Source organism: Choristoneura fumiferana, chromosome 12 (genome assembly GCF_025370935.1).
Source record: "Choristoneura fumiferana chromosome 12, NRCan_CFum_1, whole genome shotgun sequence".
Taxonomy (NCBI): Eukaryota; Metazoa; Arthropoda; class Insecta; order Lepidoptera; family Tortricidae; genus Choristoneura; species Choristoneura fumiferana.
Window position 1 is genome coordinate 16742397 of NC_133483.1, and position 15765 is coordinate 16758161.

Genomic DNA, 15765 nt, shown 5'->3' on the forward strand with positions numbered 1-15765 from the left:
TTTTGCCATTTTGGCTACAGAACCCTAAAAATGAATTAGCACATAGAGAGAGAGAGAGCTTTATGGTGAAGGAAAACATCATAAAGAAACATGCACAACCTGCAATACAATTCAATGGGGCGTGTGAAGTTCCCAATCCGCACTGCGCCCGGAACTACGGCCCAAACCATCATTCTGAGAAGACGCCTGTGCCCAGCAGTTTGACGTGTAAAGGCTGGGATGATGATGAATACTTAGCACATGAGCAAAGCCAAGGATTAGGGCCCTCGCCCACGGCGACTTTTTGTAGCGATGCTGTCGCGCGTTTTGTAAATGCTACTAACGCGCTACAGCGTCGCGACTGTCGATGCAAACGCGCGACGGTTTCGGACGACATCGTGGAATGAACGGAGGGAGGGTGAAGCGCGACAGTAGCGCGTTTGCATCGCGACTGAATCGTGGTTATGTAGGCGAGGGTACACAGCTAGCGACCGCATCGCGACTGTATCTATGCGAACGCGCGACAAGATCGCTACAAAAAGTCGCCGTGGGCGAGCGGCCTTAGAGCTAGCAAGTATATGACTGTATTTTTTTTTAAGGGGAAAACGAGCATGTGGGTCACCTGATGGGAAGCAATCACCGCCGCCCATGGACACCTGCCAACACGAGGGCATAATTAAATACTAATAGCGAGCGAGGAGACAATTAGCGAATTTGGCCATTTTTGGCGAGGGGATAATTTTGTTTATTCCTACAATGCTTACGGCCTGGCGGAATTCCAGTAAGAGCCTCCAAAATGTCGTGAAGGTAATTTGTCCAGACTGCCTCAGGAAATTGGCTGAGACGTCGCAATGTCCTTATGTAGGTTCATGTGTCCAACAATGAAACTTATTTCTAAAGTGCCACCTTGCCAGATCGTGCACTATAACACGAAAGGATACCCATGATAACCCCCCACTGTACCCCAGTATGCATTGGCGTCACGTGTCTACGGAGCTTATTCATTAATATTATTGACACAAAAGTAAGGATTTGAAGCATTTCTTGGAGATTTCATTAAATTATGGTTATAAATTCAATATAATTGATATTTTTTTTATATTAAACGTATTTCATAGATTATCGTGGACTAGATCACGTGGTACAGTGGCACAATTTAGCAGTCAAAAATTCAAGGTTAATATAAAATACCTTAGGTAATCAACAATGAAACATTTATGCATGGGACACACTTAATTAGACTGATTAAAAGTTAAAAAAATTTAGAACTGTTTGATTAGTTATAATCGTGCATTTTTTTAATAACCTATTACTTACATAAATACGTCCCAAAATTATAATGAAACAGATTGTATTAGTTTTCACGTTTCATTGTTAAATATGTAGTGTTTCATTCTGTACACCACTGTGGACACGTTGAAAATTTTCCCACTTTTTCCTTTTTATTTTTTTGATGACTTACTATACATTCTTAAAGAGTTACTGTATATGTCACTCGATACCCAATAAAATTACCTAAGTACAGTAAAAAAATCAGACTTTTATCTGTCAAAACAAAATATAATTTATGAGATTTTGAATTTTATGTGTTTCATTGGTGGACATGACCCTACAACAATTTAGGTTCTACGATAAAACAATAAATTTTTCTATGTAATATATTACTTTTTCTGTTTATTAACTATTGACGCAAAAGGAGGGGTTACTTATGGACCTGCCGTATAGATTCTTTTGAGTCCCACGCTCCGTCATCTAGGTAGGTACTTGACGGTAGCAACCTATCGTACTTAGCACTACTTGATTATTTGTACAGGTCATAAAATATCCCTATGGAAATCGCGTCAAATGCCTATATACATATAACCCGACCTTGTGGTTATAAGAATAAAGGAGTAGGTACAGATAATTTTGACTTCTTGGTAGGTATTTAGGTATAATAATGAATTAATATTTAAGTAGTCTAGTACAAAGTTCAAGTTTTATGTTCAAACTTCTAAGTACTTAGTTAAGTAGGACGGTACTTACGTGTTTACGCAGAGCAGATGAAAATTTTACTAGATTTGACACGCAATCTTGCTCAATAATATAACAATGAAAGAGTGCGTGTTTGTTTTTGAAGAAGCTTGTTGACGTATTATTTGCAAATTCACAATTTAGTAGTAGGTAGGTAAAAAAATATAAAAATTAGCACAATTTACAAGTTATTTTTAGAATGTTGTCTTGTATCGGAGCTTTCAAAACCATTTACAAAGGTGACTAATTTTATTATCATCTGAATATTTAGATTTTGGAACGGAAGTGATTTTTACATTGAAATTTATAAGAAAAAGAAGAATTTCATTTTTATGATATGTAAATAGCTTATAGGTACCTAATGTAACTAAAATTCGATTCTACCCTAGGAATAATCGAATTTGTCCTTAATTGATTAATTGTATTTTAATACTGACATATATATGTATATCTCCCCTTTTATTACTATTAATTTATTTATATTTATAAGCGTATATATTGCGCGATTAAATTGCCTGAAATAAATATTTTTTATTTATTATCTGTCTTAAACGCAAATCTATCTAATATTCCAAGTACGTAACTTAACAGCGTTAAAATGTTACCTATCCAATTGAACTACAGAGATAGGAGTTAAAGATAAAACTCATCATAACTACTGCACCCGATCAACAATCTCATAGTATTATAAACCCTCCACTAATTTCAATATCCGGTTTCCAGAATCCAATTTATCAACTCCTTTGTGTTACCTACCCTTGCAAACTAGCGTCATTCGGAATCATGTCTTAAAATTTTAACTTCATGACACAAAATCAAGTGAAGCTAACATACTACGTACTATTTGACGCAAGAAGTACGCATGCGTGAGCGTATCGACTACCCCCACTTTTCCCTCCAACTAAAACCTGAAAGTAGTGCTTGCAGGATGAAAGGATATAGTAAATATAAGCATACTACAATAGGTACTTTAGACTCCCATTGTGATGCGATGCGACAGAACTTAACAACTCGTAATAGTAAGAAGCATAATAAAATTACGTTAACAAATTAGGTACTGTAAGGAAGCCGCACCTCCACCATTTGTAAGGACTGAATGTCCTTGATACCTAAAAGAGTCCTATTTAAAGAAAAAAATAACTATTATGTGGATGCGATCGTGCCTGTTACGTAAAATATTGTAGGTTAATGAAAACTTTACGAACACAAACTTATGTGCAAAAAGTGCATTCGGTATGGCACCCAAATTGTATAATAAGTTACCTGAATTTATAAGAGCATCCGAAAGGCAAGAGTTTAAGAAACTTTTATTAAATTTTTTGACTCAAAATGTATTTTACTCTATAAAAGAATACTTAGATTATAAGCCTAATAATATTTATTAAAGTTAACTGTAATTAACACTGAATATTTGCATGCCCATTAGCAGGCAGAATACACTGCACACAAATTGTAATACACATCAACATCCACTTGACTGTATTCTAGCAAATAAAGTATATTTTGATTTTGATTTTGACAAAAGGCAACTAGAAAGAAAGAATCTAAGAATCTCTTACCATCAGGAGACCCACTTGCTCGTTTCCATCGAGTCGAATAAAAAAAAAAAAAAAAAAATCTTTATTCGGGGAACGTTGTGTTTAGGAATTAGGACGAGGCATTGTACTCTGTGGTTTACGTCACGTACCTAATAAAAACAATGCTTTGAGAGCTGCGTAGATATTTTAGAGTAGATTTTTGAGATACTTAGCGTAAAAACTTGTACATTAATTCTTTCATACTATCGCAAACTGTACATATGACAGGCGTTGCTTATCACCGCGCGTACCTACTGAGTTTCGTGGTGTTGTCAAGCGCGCGCCAGGCGGGCGAGCGGACGCAGCGACCTAATTGCCATTCAGTTCTGGAATACTCTGCGTGTGTCGTTTGAGCGATCGCGTGCTGCTTACTGTTTTATAGAGTTAATCAGTGTTTAAAATAATATTTTTATTAATAAAAATAATAAATAACGGGCCGCATAATTGTCGTTCCCATGTTAAAAAACCCCTGCTTCCAATTTTTTTATTAACTCTCAGTGAATTATACCTACTATACCTAATTTTTATTAGTTCCGTGCTAAATCCAAGGCATAAGTATAATCAGAGGCCGAATTGTCGCATCCGTCATCTCTTTATACCTTTACGAGATCCTACTCTGTCTCTGTGTGACAGAAAGAAGTAGTGAAAACGATTGTGATTCCAAACGTGTTACACAATAAGGCCTCAGGTTGACGCAACAAGGGCAAAGGTCCGCATAAATTCATACTAATTTATTTACCTATTATAAATACGAAAGTGTGTATCTATTGCTTACCTTGTAATTTTTCTCATTGTATCTGTTTTCTGTATCGCTTATTATTTCTGGTGTACAATAAAGAGTCTTTGTATTGTATTGTATTGTATTGTGTGTGTGTTTGTATATTTGTCCATCTTTCAAGTCGAAACGGAGCGACGGATCGCCGTGATTTTTGGCATTGAGACAGTTTATAGGCCAGAGAGTACCTAACATAGGCCACTTTTATCCCGGAAAAATGCACAGCTCCCGAGGGAACAGCACGCGATAACCGAATATCACGCGAGCGAAGCCGCGGGAAAAAGCTAGTATTATGATAAAATATAAGACAAGCTCAAGGTCTTTTAAACGATTTGTATAATTATTATAATTCAGGAGCTCATCGCATATTATATTGCGTTTCAGCTCAAAACCAACAGCTTAATGAGCTCCTTGAGATTGTCTTGATAATAATGTAATCTTGAGTAGCATCAGCGAGGTTTTTTGAAGCAGATGAGATATGAATACATCATAAGACAAAAAATAATGTAACATACGTATTTGTAAGGTATAAGTCGTCTTTTAATTCCTTAATATCTAATATCTTAAGTGATAAGACCGGGTGGGTACTGTTTACCTTATTTTATTTTTAATTATGGTTATTTAACTGTATTAATTTGTGTTTGCAGCCAACCAAGTAAAATTCACTTCACAGGCAATATCGAGTAGTAAACATGCTTCCACTGTAAACAAAATTGGCAATAGTTCTAGTTATTTCAATCAATATCCGGGCAACCGGGCTGTTTGTAGGCTAGCCCGCTACCTAAAATAGATTTCCCAGTGCAAAATGCAAAGTTTTAATAAACCAAGCTCTTTCGATCGCTATTTTTCGAACCTCAGAGAAGGGTCATACCTACCATGGGAACATTCAGTCATTTGCCAATTTTCATAATGATTAAAAAATATTTTTAACTATTTAGTGTTTTACCCGCTTCGCACGCTTAAACCAATCCAGCAGTCGAATTGAAATTATATTTTATTAAATTCCCTATTTTTTTAGCCTGTTCTTTATTTATTTAGTTAAATAGTATAATTTTTACCGAGGGACTAAAATAAGCCAATATATACCCGAGGTGGTTAGCCACCCAAGCCTTAGCGAGGTGTCTATTTATCCAAGGGTTTATACTGACTTTTAGTCTCGAGGTGAAAACTCTTTTTTTCACTTCGATTGCGAGAAAAAAATAGTCATTTCTGTGAAAGAATTAATGCGTTTCTTATCCCTCCAGTCCATAAAACTTTCATAGGTTTTTTAATAAATCTTTCTAGATTTCGGCGGCAAAAGATTATCAATTATGTCTTTTGCTCTTTGCTCGACATCATAATTTTCACTATTATCACTTGATGACATTGTGAGAATAATCAATTTATTTTAATCGTTTCTGATTTACGCTCTACAACAATTTCAAAGTTTTCGCGATAAGTATTTTTTTTCCAACCAGACACAGATATAACAAAATCGCCTCGGCGAAATGGTCCATACACAAACTGGAATAAATAGAAATGCGCCACCTTCTATGCGGAAAAAGGGTAGAACTAAGACCACGTAGACTAAGAACGTAACATTTTCGTCATGAAAATGGTCCACACAATCTAATTGTATGCCAATAACTAAGCAAGTACTGGCTGTTTGAGTTTATCTAAGTCACTCGAAGTAAATAAAAAAAAAGTTACTTTTACTCCCCCAGGGACTAAAGTACTCACTTTACTCCCGCCACGTAAGGCTATATATTGACCTACTTTTAGAGCACGAGAAGTGAAAACTAAATTAAATCTAGAAATGCCCCCACAGCAATTCCCCAAAAACTAACCCGCCGCCCGCCGTATTGCAATAGAATGCGGTGCGGACTTGACTGCACTGCTCGGTCTTGGGCCGTAGGCATATCATTAGGTAAGTAGTTTAGTTTTTTATTTAAGCAGGGTAAAATTGTTTTAAAAGTGAGCGCAGTATTCGCCAATAAACGTCATAGTTTGGCGAAATTAGTGATGTAGGTAAGGTAACTAAAACTATGTATGTACCTTTCCTTAACTTTTTTTTATTTATTCTCAAAAAGGTACATACATAGTTTTAGATACCTTACCTACACCACTAATTCTTTGTACGCGTATTACATATGATATTTAATCAGCTTTTCAATGGTGTGTGTGTGAAGATCCTGTCCGCTCTGGGATCGCATGGTAACTGTACCAAGTTCTTTCATTCTGTGAGAAAGTCGCTGGGGTGAGAGACGCGATGAACAGAGAAAAGGTTTGTCGAACGTGCTTCCCATTAGTCCTACCCGAGCCGGTAGACATAATAGATTATTTTATCAAAAAATGGGGTAACTCGCCAACAATGTCATCAACATAGGTGACACGGAGGTCACGCCACTTGAGACGACTGACCGTCATAACTAACAATAGTTTATTTTTATTTTTATTTGACTGATTGGCAAACGAGCAAGTGGGTCTCCTGATGGTAAGAGATCACCACCGCCCATAGACACCTGCAACACCAGGGGATTGCAGATGCGTTGCCAACCTAGAGGCCTAAGATGGGATACCTCAAGTGCCAGTAATTTCACCGGCTGTCTTACTCTCCACGCCGAAACACAACAGTGCAAGCACTGCTGCTTCATGGCAGGATTAGCGAGCAAGATGGTGGTAGCAATCCGGGCGGACCTTGTACAAGGTCCTACCACCTGCAAAAGTTAAAGTTAAAAGTTAAAAGTTTGTTATGTTTATGTTTAGATCCTCATCATGCACTTTTATTGAATAAGACATTATCCATAGATTAAAAGAAAATTATGTGTTTCTTCTTTAAGGCAGTCGTGTGTCTTGTTACCTACTTAAAATAATTGAAAGTTTGAAAGTACACAGAAAGTTGCCTAACCGAAGTTTGTTTTGCTTTAAAAGCTCCCACAGAAAAGTGTTGCTTATAATAATTAATGAGTTACTTGGAAATCTTTGAAATTAATAATAAAGAAAATATTGCTTTTCGCTCATCCCAGCCCACTGCAGGGCACAGGCCTCCTCTCGGAATGAGAGGGCTTGGGCAGTAGTTCCCACGCGGGCCCAGTGCGGATTGGGAACTTCACACACACCGCTGAATTGCTTCGCAGGTTGGTTGTGCAGGTTTCCTCACGATGTTTTCCTTCACCGTAAAGCTCGTGGTAAATTTCAAATGTAATTCCGCACATGAATTTCGAAAAACTCAGAGATGCTTTACGACTTTTTGCTATATGCTATAAATAGAATTTTCTCTAGACAAATAAGATCTAAGCTACTGAATTCAAAACAAAAACATACGTTAATCATTTTAACTACGCCCATGAAATGTTATTACCATTTACCTCGAATTTTGTTCCCACTTTTATTAGCCTAATGGTACCACTTAAAGTATTACACGCACCTACCTATAACTATAAAAACACATGTATCATCAGCCAAACAAAATATAAAGAAAAAAAAGAAAAGAAAAGAATAAATTTATTCGCCAAATTTCGGCACAGCAAAAAGAAAAAAAAATACAATTAAAAATAAGACAACCTTATTACACACTCTTACATACTAAAAAAGAAAGAAAAAGAAAAAGACTTACCACCCAAAGTTGACTATCGTTAGCATGTCATGAAACAATAACGTCAATAAACTAGTCTGTCAAGTTAAAAATCCGACTTTATTCATTAATTTCATACCTATAAGTTGTTTAAAATTGATTGACTACTTATTAGGCTGACCGTACCCCAGCCACTGCCAAGGTCACATCGATCGCCAGACAGGGATGAAGCTACGCAAGATTTACTTTATCTCTTTCTGGGACGAAAACTGCGTGGAAATTTTAGCCCAGACTGTTAGTAAACACGAATGATGCCATACAATACATAATAACAGTTCGCGCGTTTGGGTGCGTTGTTGGCTTTTCGCTGAATTCGTTTTATTCCATTTTGTCGTTTGCGGAACGTCGTAATTCATCTTCTGTGGAAAGAGTGAAAGTAAAGAGTCAGTCTCGTTTTAGACGTTAAGGTCTTGTCGCATTGAATAATTGTTTTACATAGTTAAGATAAATAAATAAAGGAGATTTAATTATTCAATAGTTTGTTTACAAGTTATGCATCACAAAGAATACAATCAAACTATTTAAAAGTACAAACTATTAAAATAAGGAAACGAAAGGGAAAGCGACTCGGCTTATGCCTGCGCCTTGCAGAACAAAGTCTCTTGGCAAACAGACGCTGTTTTTCAGTCACAGTATCCTAACCTATCATACTTATAATCTTACATATAGTTATTATTCAATTTACGTTATTTTGTACACTTAAGAAGTCACATACATATAAAAACAAAAAAAAATAACCTAAGAAAACTTAACTAACTATAACTATCACTAATCCTATTGTAATATATTATAAATGCAATATTCCCCCGGAATTGGAATCTTGAAATCTCAACCGCTGGGTTTAGAGTCGTGTGGCACGGTTGTTTTTAAAGCAACGTCAATGAAAACTATGATGTAATTTTTGGGAATTCCGATTACTATTAATTAGTGGAATTCCGGAATTAAAATTCAACAACTATCGGATCCAATGTACTTATTACGTGTGCGAAGCTGCGGGTACAGTCTAGTTATAATTATAATATAAGGGTGAATCTTTGTGAAAACATTCGTTACTCAATCGTGCAATAATATTTCAATATAATAATATTTAAGATGACATTTTAAGATAAAAGATTATTTTTTTGCATAAACATGAGTTAATTTACATTACAAAGTTTCTAATTATAAAAGAGGCCGTAATATTTTGCCTCTATATGTACAAGAATTGCTCGTTTAAAGGTATTAGACAGATTTATAGCTAACTATCCTGTCGTTATCCTGCAGAAACTATGGAATTTTCAAGGATAACAACTTTCATATGTTCTTCACCGGGACTCAAACTATCTGTATACCGAATTTCATCTTAATCGGTTCCGTGGCTTAGACGTAATAGAGTAACAAACAGACTTACAAACTTCGATATAGTGGGATATCCCACTAATATTATATAAATGCGAAAGCAAAGCACAGTAAAGAAGAACACTATGTACCTGTGTACCTACGTCACAGGAAACTTATGTATCTTGTATTAGATTAAGCTCAACGAAAAGATCTTTGTCTTACACGCAATCAAAGTTGTGATCAATGTTCCCCGAAGTCCAATTACTAAAGTCGCTCGGCTAATAAATTACTGTCACACAAACTTGCTGCAACTAATAACACTTGACATTAACGATTTCGATACATACTTGTTTGTATGGTACGTTTTGTATAAACAAACAGTTAAGTATCTAAGAAGAATAAGAATAAGAATATTTATTTGCGAAAATGTAGTAGTAAATACAGTTGGAGAAGCGTTTTTGAGTGCGTAGGTACATTTTACTTAAACAAGCATGCAAATTTTACTTATAAACTATTGATTTGTACCACATTAAAATACTATATTATGTCAAACTCAGAAAATGAAATTTCAAGTTATTCGCTTATCTATACTTTACATATCACTTGTGTTATTAATAATCTACATATGTATCTGTTTGTCCGTTACCTTTTCGTATGGAGTATTTGGTATGGTAGTCTGGGACTCTGGAAAAAAAATATAGGGTAGGTACTTTTATCTCCGAGATTGCACATCCGAGAATTAATGTGATTAAGAATCAGTCTCGATGATGTGTGTGCGTGTGTGTGCGTGCAATTGTTTTTAGTCTTTCAAAGCCAGACGGAATTAGATGAAATTTGGTATGTAGATAGCCGGAAATCTCGAATAAAACACGTATGTTATGTACGCTACCTTTTATCCCAAAATTTCTAAATCTAATCTCAAAACTCTTAACTGCTTAATCTAGAGGCATGAAATTGTCCTGATATTCTTCATAGTTGTATATCGCTGGTCTAAAATTATTTTGCATAAAATTGTTTCGTAACATATTTTTTTGCATAACAACGTTTTGTCTAAAGATTGAAATGTCTAAAATTTTTGGTCGAAATTGGTTTTCATAAAATTTTTATTTATTTAATTTTTTTAATTTTCGCAATAAACGTAAAAATGTTGCACATTGTTTTTTTTTCGCTTAAACATAAGAACAGCGAATGAAAGCTAATTTGTCGAATTGGAATAAAAATGCTGTCAGTATTCTAATTTTAGGACATTGAATATTAGACTGAATAATAATTAGAGCTAACAATTTTATGGTTTTAACATTTTAGTAATAACATTTTTAAACTAAACAATTATAGACCAAAAGTGCTCTAGGAAAAAATCTTGTATGCAAAAATTTCTTCATGCAAAAAAATAAGTATACTATACAATATTATACCAAACAATTTCGACCAAAAGATTTTAGGAAAAAAAATTTTAGACCTTGCGAAGGGCACCCATTCTTCATACCAAGACCGCGATTGAAAATGCGGGAATTCCGATGAGAATTTCAATTCGGAAGCCTGATAATGATTTACCCGAGCAAAACCGCGGGTGGCTAGTACCTCATATGCTAATTATTTCACCGGCTGCCTTATAGTCCACAAGCCAGGTATGAATTTTGTCAATCTTTTCCTCTCGGGCGAACATGAAGCTCCGTGAACGTCAGCTGTGGTTCCACGGGTGGGTAAGCAGCGGTAGCCTCCCACGTATGTGTAAAGTTATCGCCCGAGAAAATCTTCGTGATGAAAATCTGTTGCTCGGCCCTTTACGCTCGACGCGAGAAGCTTATCATCGCAAACACTGCTGCTTGGCAGCTGGAGTAGCGGCTATACCTAACAAGCAAGCATGTGTAGTAACCAAATAGATGTTATGTAGCAGCATCCGCGTCCCGCCCCGCCCTCTAATTCAGGCTGAGCTAAATAATACATCTGATAATAAAATATAGAGTCCGAGCGAACATTTTGGTTTCGGTTTCGGTGATTTTATCATCATAACACACCCCACACACACACACATATTTTATACCTAATATGAACATACCCCATTCTTAACATAATTACTTTATTTTTATTAAGTACTTCTTTTTTTTAACGCGGTTTTGGTTTCTTGCTTGATTCGTGGCTACTTAGATTACATATTATTATATTACATCTTTATTATTGTCAACTAGCCATTACGCGCGACTCCGGTTTTCAGTTCAGTTTCGGTGGTTTTCAGTATCTCGCGGGAACTATGCTATTTTCGGGGATAAAACTATCCTATGACCTTCCCCGGGACGCAAATCATCTGTATATACCGAATTTCATCTAAATCGGTTCAACGGTTTAGACGTGATGAAGTAACAAACAAACAGACTTACAAACTTTCGCATTTAATTTAAAAAAAGTGTATTAGTTATCTTTCCTTGTTTGCAGTAATATAACATTATGTTAGAGGTGCGATGGGAGCCCAAGTTTGAACCCCCAATCCTCTGCTTGAGAAATCATAGATCAAACCACTAGATTATCACGATTTTAAAATCAATGTCGAAGTTAAAATATCTTTATTCATTTTAGGCTATAAAGCACTTAAGAATGTACAAAAAATATCCACGTACATAGGTACTAAATACATGTATATTAAATTTGTAATAGTAAACAAAGTATTACAGTGCAGTGACCGCTTCCCGCCCACGCCCTTTGCTAATTCTGGTTGACCTAAATAATATATCTGATAATAAAGTACTCTGGCGCTTAGCTCATCTATTATGCAAACTGGAAAACTAAGCTAAATTAAATAAGGCTGTACAAAAATCCCTTTAACAGAAGAGTTTCTTGGTGTCTGTTCATTTGTTTGGCTACAGTCAACACATTCATACCAAGTTTCAACATATCATTAACCGTTGAAGAGTTCCGTCCTGTAGAAACGGTCACTACCGGATTATTTTACTGTCACCAAACTTACATAAGTTCGCCAAATTTCAGCTCCATCGGACATCAGGAAGTGGATGAAATCATCATCATCATCATCTTCCCAGCCTACATAGGTACGTCCCACTGCTGGGCACAGGCCTTTTTTATACAGTATAGGCTTGGGTTTGGCCACAATCACGCCTGATGGAAAGCGAGGATGAGGCCTACGATGGAGCACGCTTGCCTAGTAAATGCTCATTCACCCTGGACTTGAAAGCGGCCAAATTGTAGTGTTCAGGAAACACACAGTTCAGCCTCCTCTTAGAATTAAATATTCAGCAAAATTTCAAGATATACATGCATGTGACGATTAAAAAAATGCTTTAAAACATACAAAACAAACACATTCAAAAATATATGTAACTATTATGTATTGCTTGCTTAAAAAATTCTATGGATTGCCCATTATTCTGTGGATTACCAATGATCCAATTCACAATTTTTCGTTACTTTATCAACAGATACAAAAACTAGGCCTAATGCAATAAAGACGTGATGAGAATTCCAACTAACGTGATTGGTCGATTCTCACGTCTCCGCTCCGCGTCAATGGAAGCCTACCAATCCAGATTCTATTTTTACCTTTCAACTTTCCTTAACTACCTTCGAAGACTCGCAAACAGGAAATATCTCTAAAAAAATCAATCCCAAAAGTCTACTAATGGTCATGCTATTTTTATCATCGGGGAAATTGAGGCGTAGCAACGTAGGCGCTCTAAACTCGTAGCACTTGTAGCGGGTCTACGCCGTAGGCGCTACGTAATAAATAAACCTTCAATGGCCGTAACACGAAGCTATTTTCAGGCTTTGCAGGCTTTTTTAATTCGGTTGTATTTTTTTTATGGTTTTTACCTCAGAACTCCGTTATTTATGAACCGATTTGAATTTTTTTTTGCGTTCGTCTAGGAATGTCTTCAATTAGGTCCCATAAGCACCAAATCAGGATTTAATGATTGGATCTTAAGGAAATTGAGGGGACTCTTCAAATGATGTAGGAACACCTATAGTAAACTGGATATATTTAGTATAACTCGTGGCATTTGCTCTTGAAAATCATCATTTGGTGAAGTGGCACTGATGATGAAGACCACAGTTCACCATCGGAGTTACTACTCAATAACAAGTATATACTGGTTGAATTTTAATTACTTTAACACAGTTGCTAAGCAATTTATGCTCCTCGTAATGCATATGGTAAAACGGGTGGTGAAGCACCAGGACTCCTCAATAATGAACGTCTCTGCATCAGAAAAAGCAATCTTTCGTAAAAGCTGACGAGCAGTTGATATTAAACTATTGTATCTTAGATATTTACGCTTAAAAGCGTCAAAAAATATTTATAACAAAAAAATGAACCGACTGCAAAAAACCATGAATATATATATATTTTGTTAATTGACTTCCTAAGTATTACGAGTATCACTAAATTCTGGTATTCCGGCCAGGATCATCTCCGCAGGACGGAACTTTTCAACAGATGGCATTTGAATTGAAACTTGGTATGGATATGTTCCAGTCATCATTCATTCATTCAGCATCAGCCGGAAGACGTCCACTGCTGGACAAAGGCCTCCCCCTTAGAAAGCCAAAATGAACGACAACTTGCCACTTGCATCCGCCGGTTTCCCGCCACTCTCACGATGTCGTCAGTCCACCTGGTGGGAGGCCAACGCTTCATGCCGGATGTTCCAGTGCAGTCAGCCAACAAAGATTATATTAAAAATTAAAAAAAACACTTCGTCTAGGACTAAAATAAAGTATTTTTCCTGCTTTGATAACTTTTCTCGTATTAACTACTTAGTTTAGTTTACTAATTCGTATCTACGAATCGACAAGCAGTAAGCAGCGAGTGGTTAACCATTTTATAAGTGCTTATTGTAGCCTAAATTGAATAAAGATACTTTTACTTTAAGTGTGTAGTTCGGATAGTTTTATTGCTGGTCTATAAGAAAGTGACTGTGGGTTATTAGTGAGATGGGCTAATACTCGCACTATAGAGTAAAATGACCTCGTTTTATTCTCTCCGCGTGATTGCTGAGCGAGTTTTATATCCGTAAATAAATAAATAAATAGTAGCTTTAGGGCCGGTTTCACCACTCATTGATACATTTTAAGTGCCAGATAAATGTGATACCGTCTTTGTTTATTCCCACAAATTAAAGAGAGACAGCGTCACATAGATCTGTCACATAAAATTTGTCAATGAGTGGTAAAACTGGCACTTATTTTTTTTTTTAGCACTTATGTCAGAAGATGCGGTTAAGCGCGCTTACTTGTCACCAAAAATATAAAATAAAAAGGCAAATATCTGTACCACAAAAGAGCAACGCCGAATAAATGATCAGAAGTACCAGAGCAATTTGTAAAAAAGACGGCCTTATTTGGAGCATACTCGTAATTTATTTGACTTCGTGGGTTACTAAGTTATTGCTATATTGAGAGACTGACGCGATCTTTAGGTACGGCACGAGCTGAGTGCCGGCCGGCAAGCGTGCGCTTCTACATGTTTACGTGCGAGTGATGGACGCGTGCCTTATCGATATCGATGTCTATTGTTATAATTTTCTCGGATGTTTAATTTTTTTTTAATAAATTTTATACAAACTATATCACTGTCCAGGTAATAGATACGGTTGTGGAACTTTTTATTACCCGTAAACTTAGGGCGAGCTAAGTTCTTGTCTATTTTGTTGCATAAGCATGGACTTATCCATGCTTATGCAACACTACTTATTTGTCGTCCTGTACTTACATTTTTGAATGCATTTTAAAAGTGTAATGTACAATACAATACAATTACTTTTATTGAACACCAACAAATAGTAAGCAGTACTGAAAACACATGTATAAAGAGATATTTTTTAGAATGTATTTATTCATTTATATAATTTTATATGTATTGTAGGTAATGTGATTCTTTTATGTACCTATTTTTAAAATTTTGAAAAATAGTAACACTTGCTTAAATCTATTTCTTTCTCTTTCTGTTTTTGTACATTGTCAGGACGATATTGCTCTGTCTGTAGCGACAACGCCGTTCATCACTTACCATGTAAACGTTCTTAATGTTAGACTGGTTATTATGTGATGTACAATAAAGAGTAGGTTATTACCTATAGGTACCTATTTTACTAGCGCATAATAAAGAAATAAGGGATTTACATATAAATAACGCATATTTTATGAAGAAACCAGTCCAATACGTGCCGGGTCTAAAAACTTAATAGGTATCGCATTGTTTGATCTCCGTACACCATCGTTTGTAATTATTTTATATTTATAATAAATAGTACTTGTTTTATGAAATTTGCATAGCAACATTTAAATTTCCATTTTTTAACAGTATACCGTGTGACACGTTCAAACAAAACTCTTGAAAGTTGCCAATTAGCTCGTCCATTAAAACCAATAGTTTTTAATATCTTTTTTATCATTTTCCGTAAAAATAACATTAACCTTTACTCGTTTTAGAATATTAGATATTTAAAAACTAAAATCAAGTAAATAAAAACAAAGGA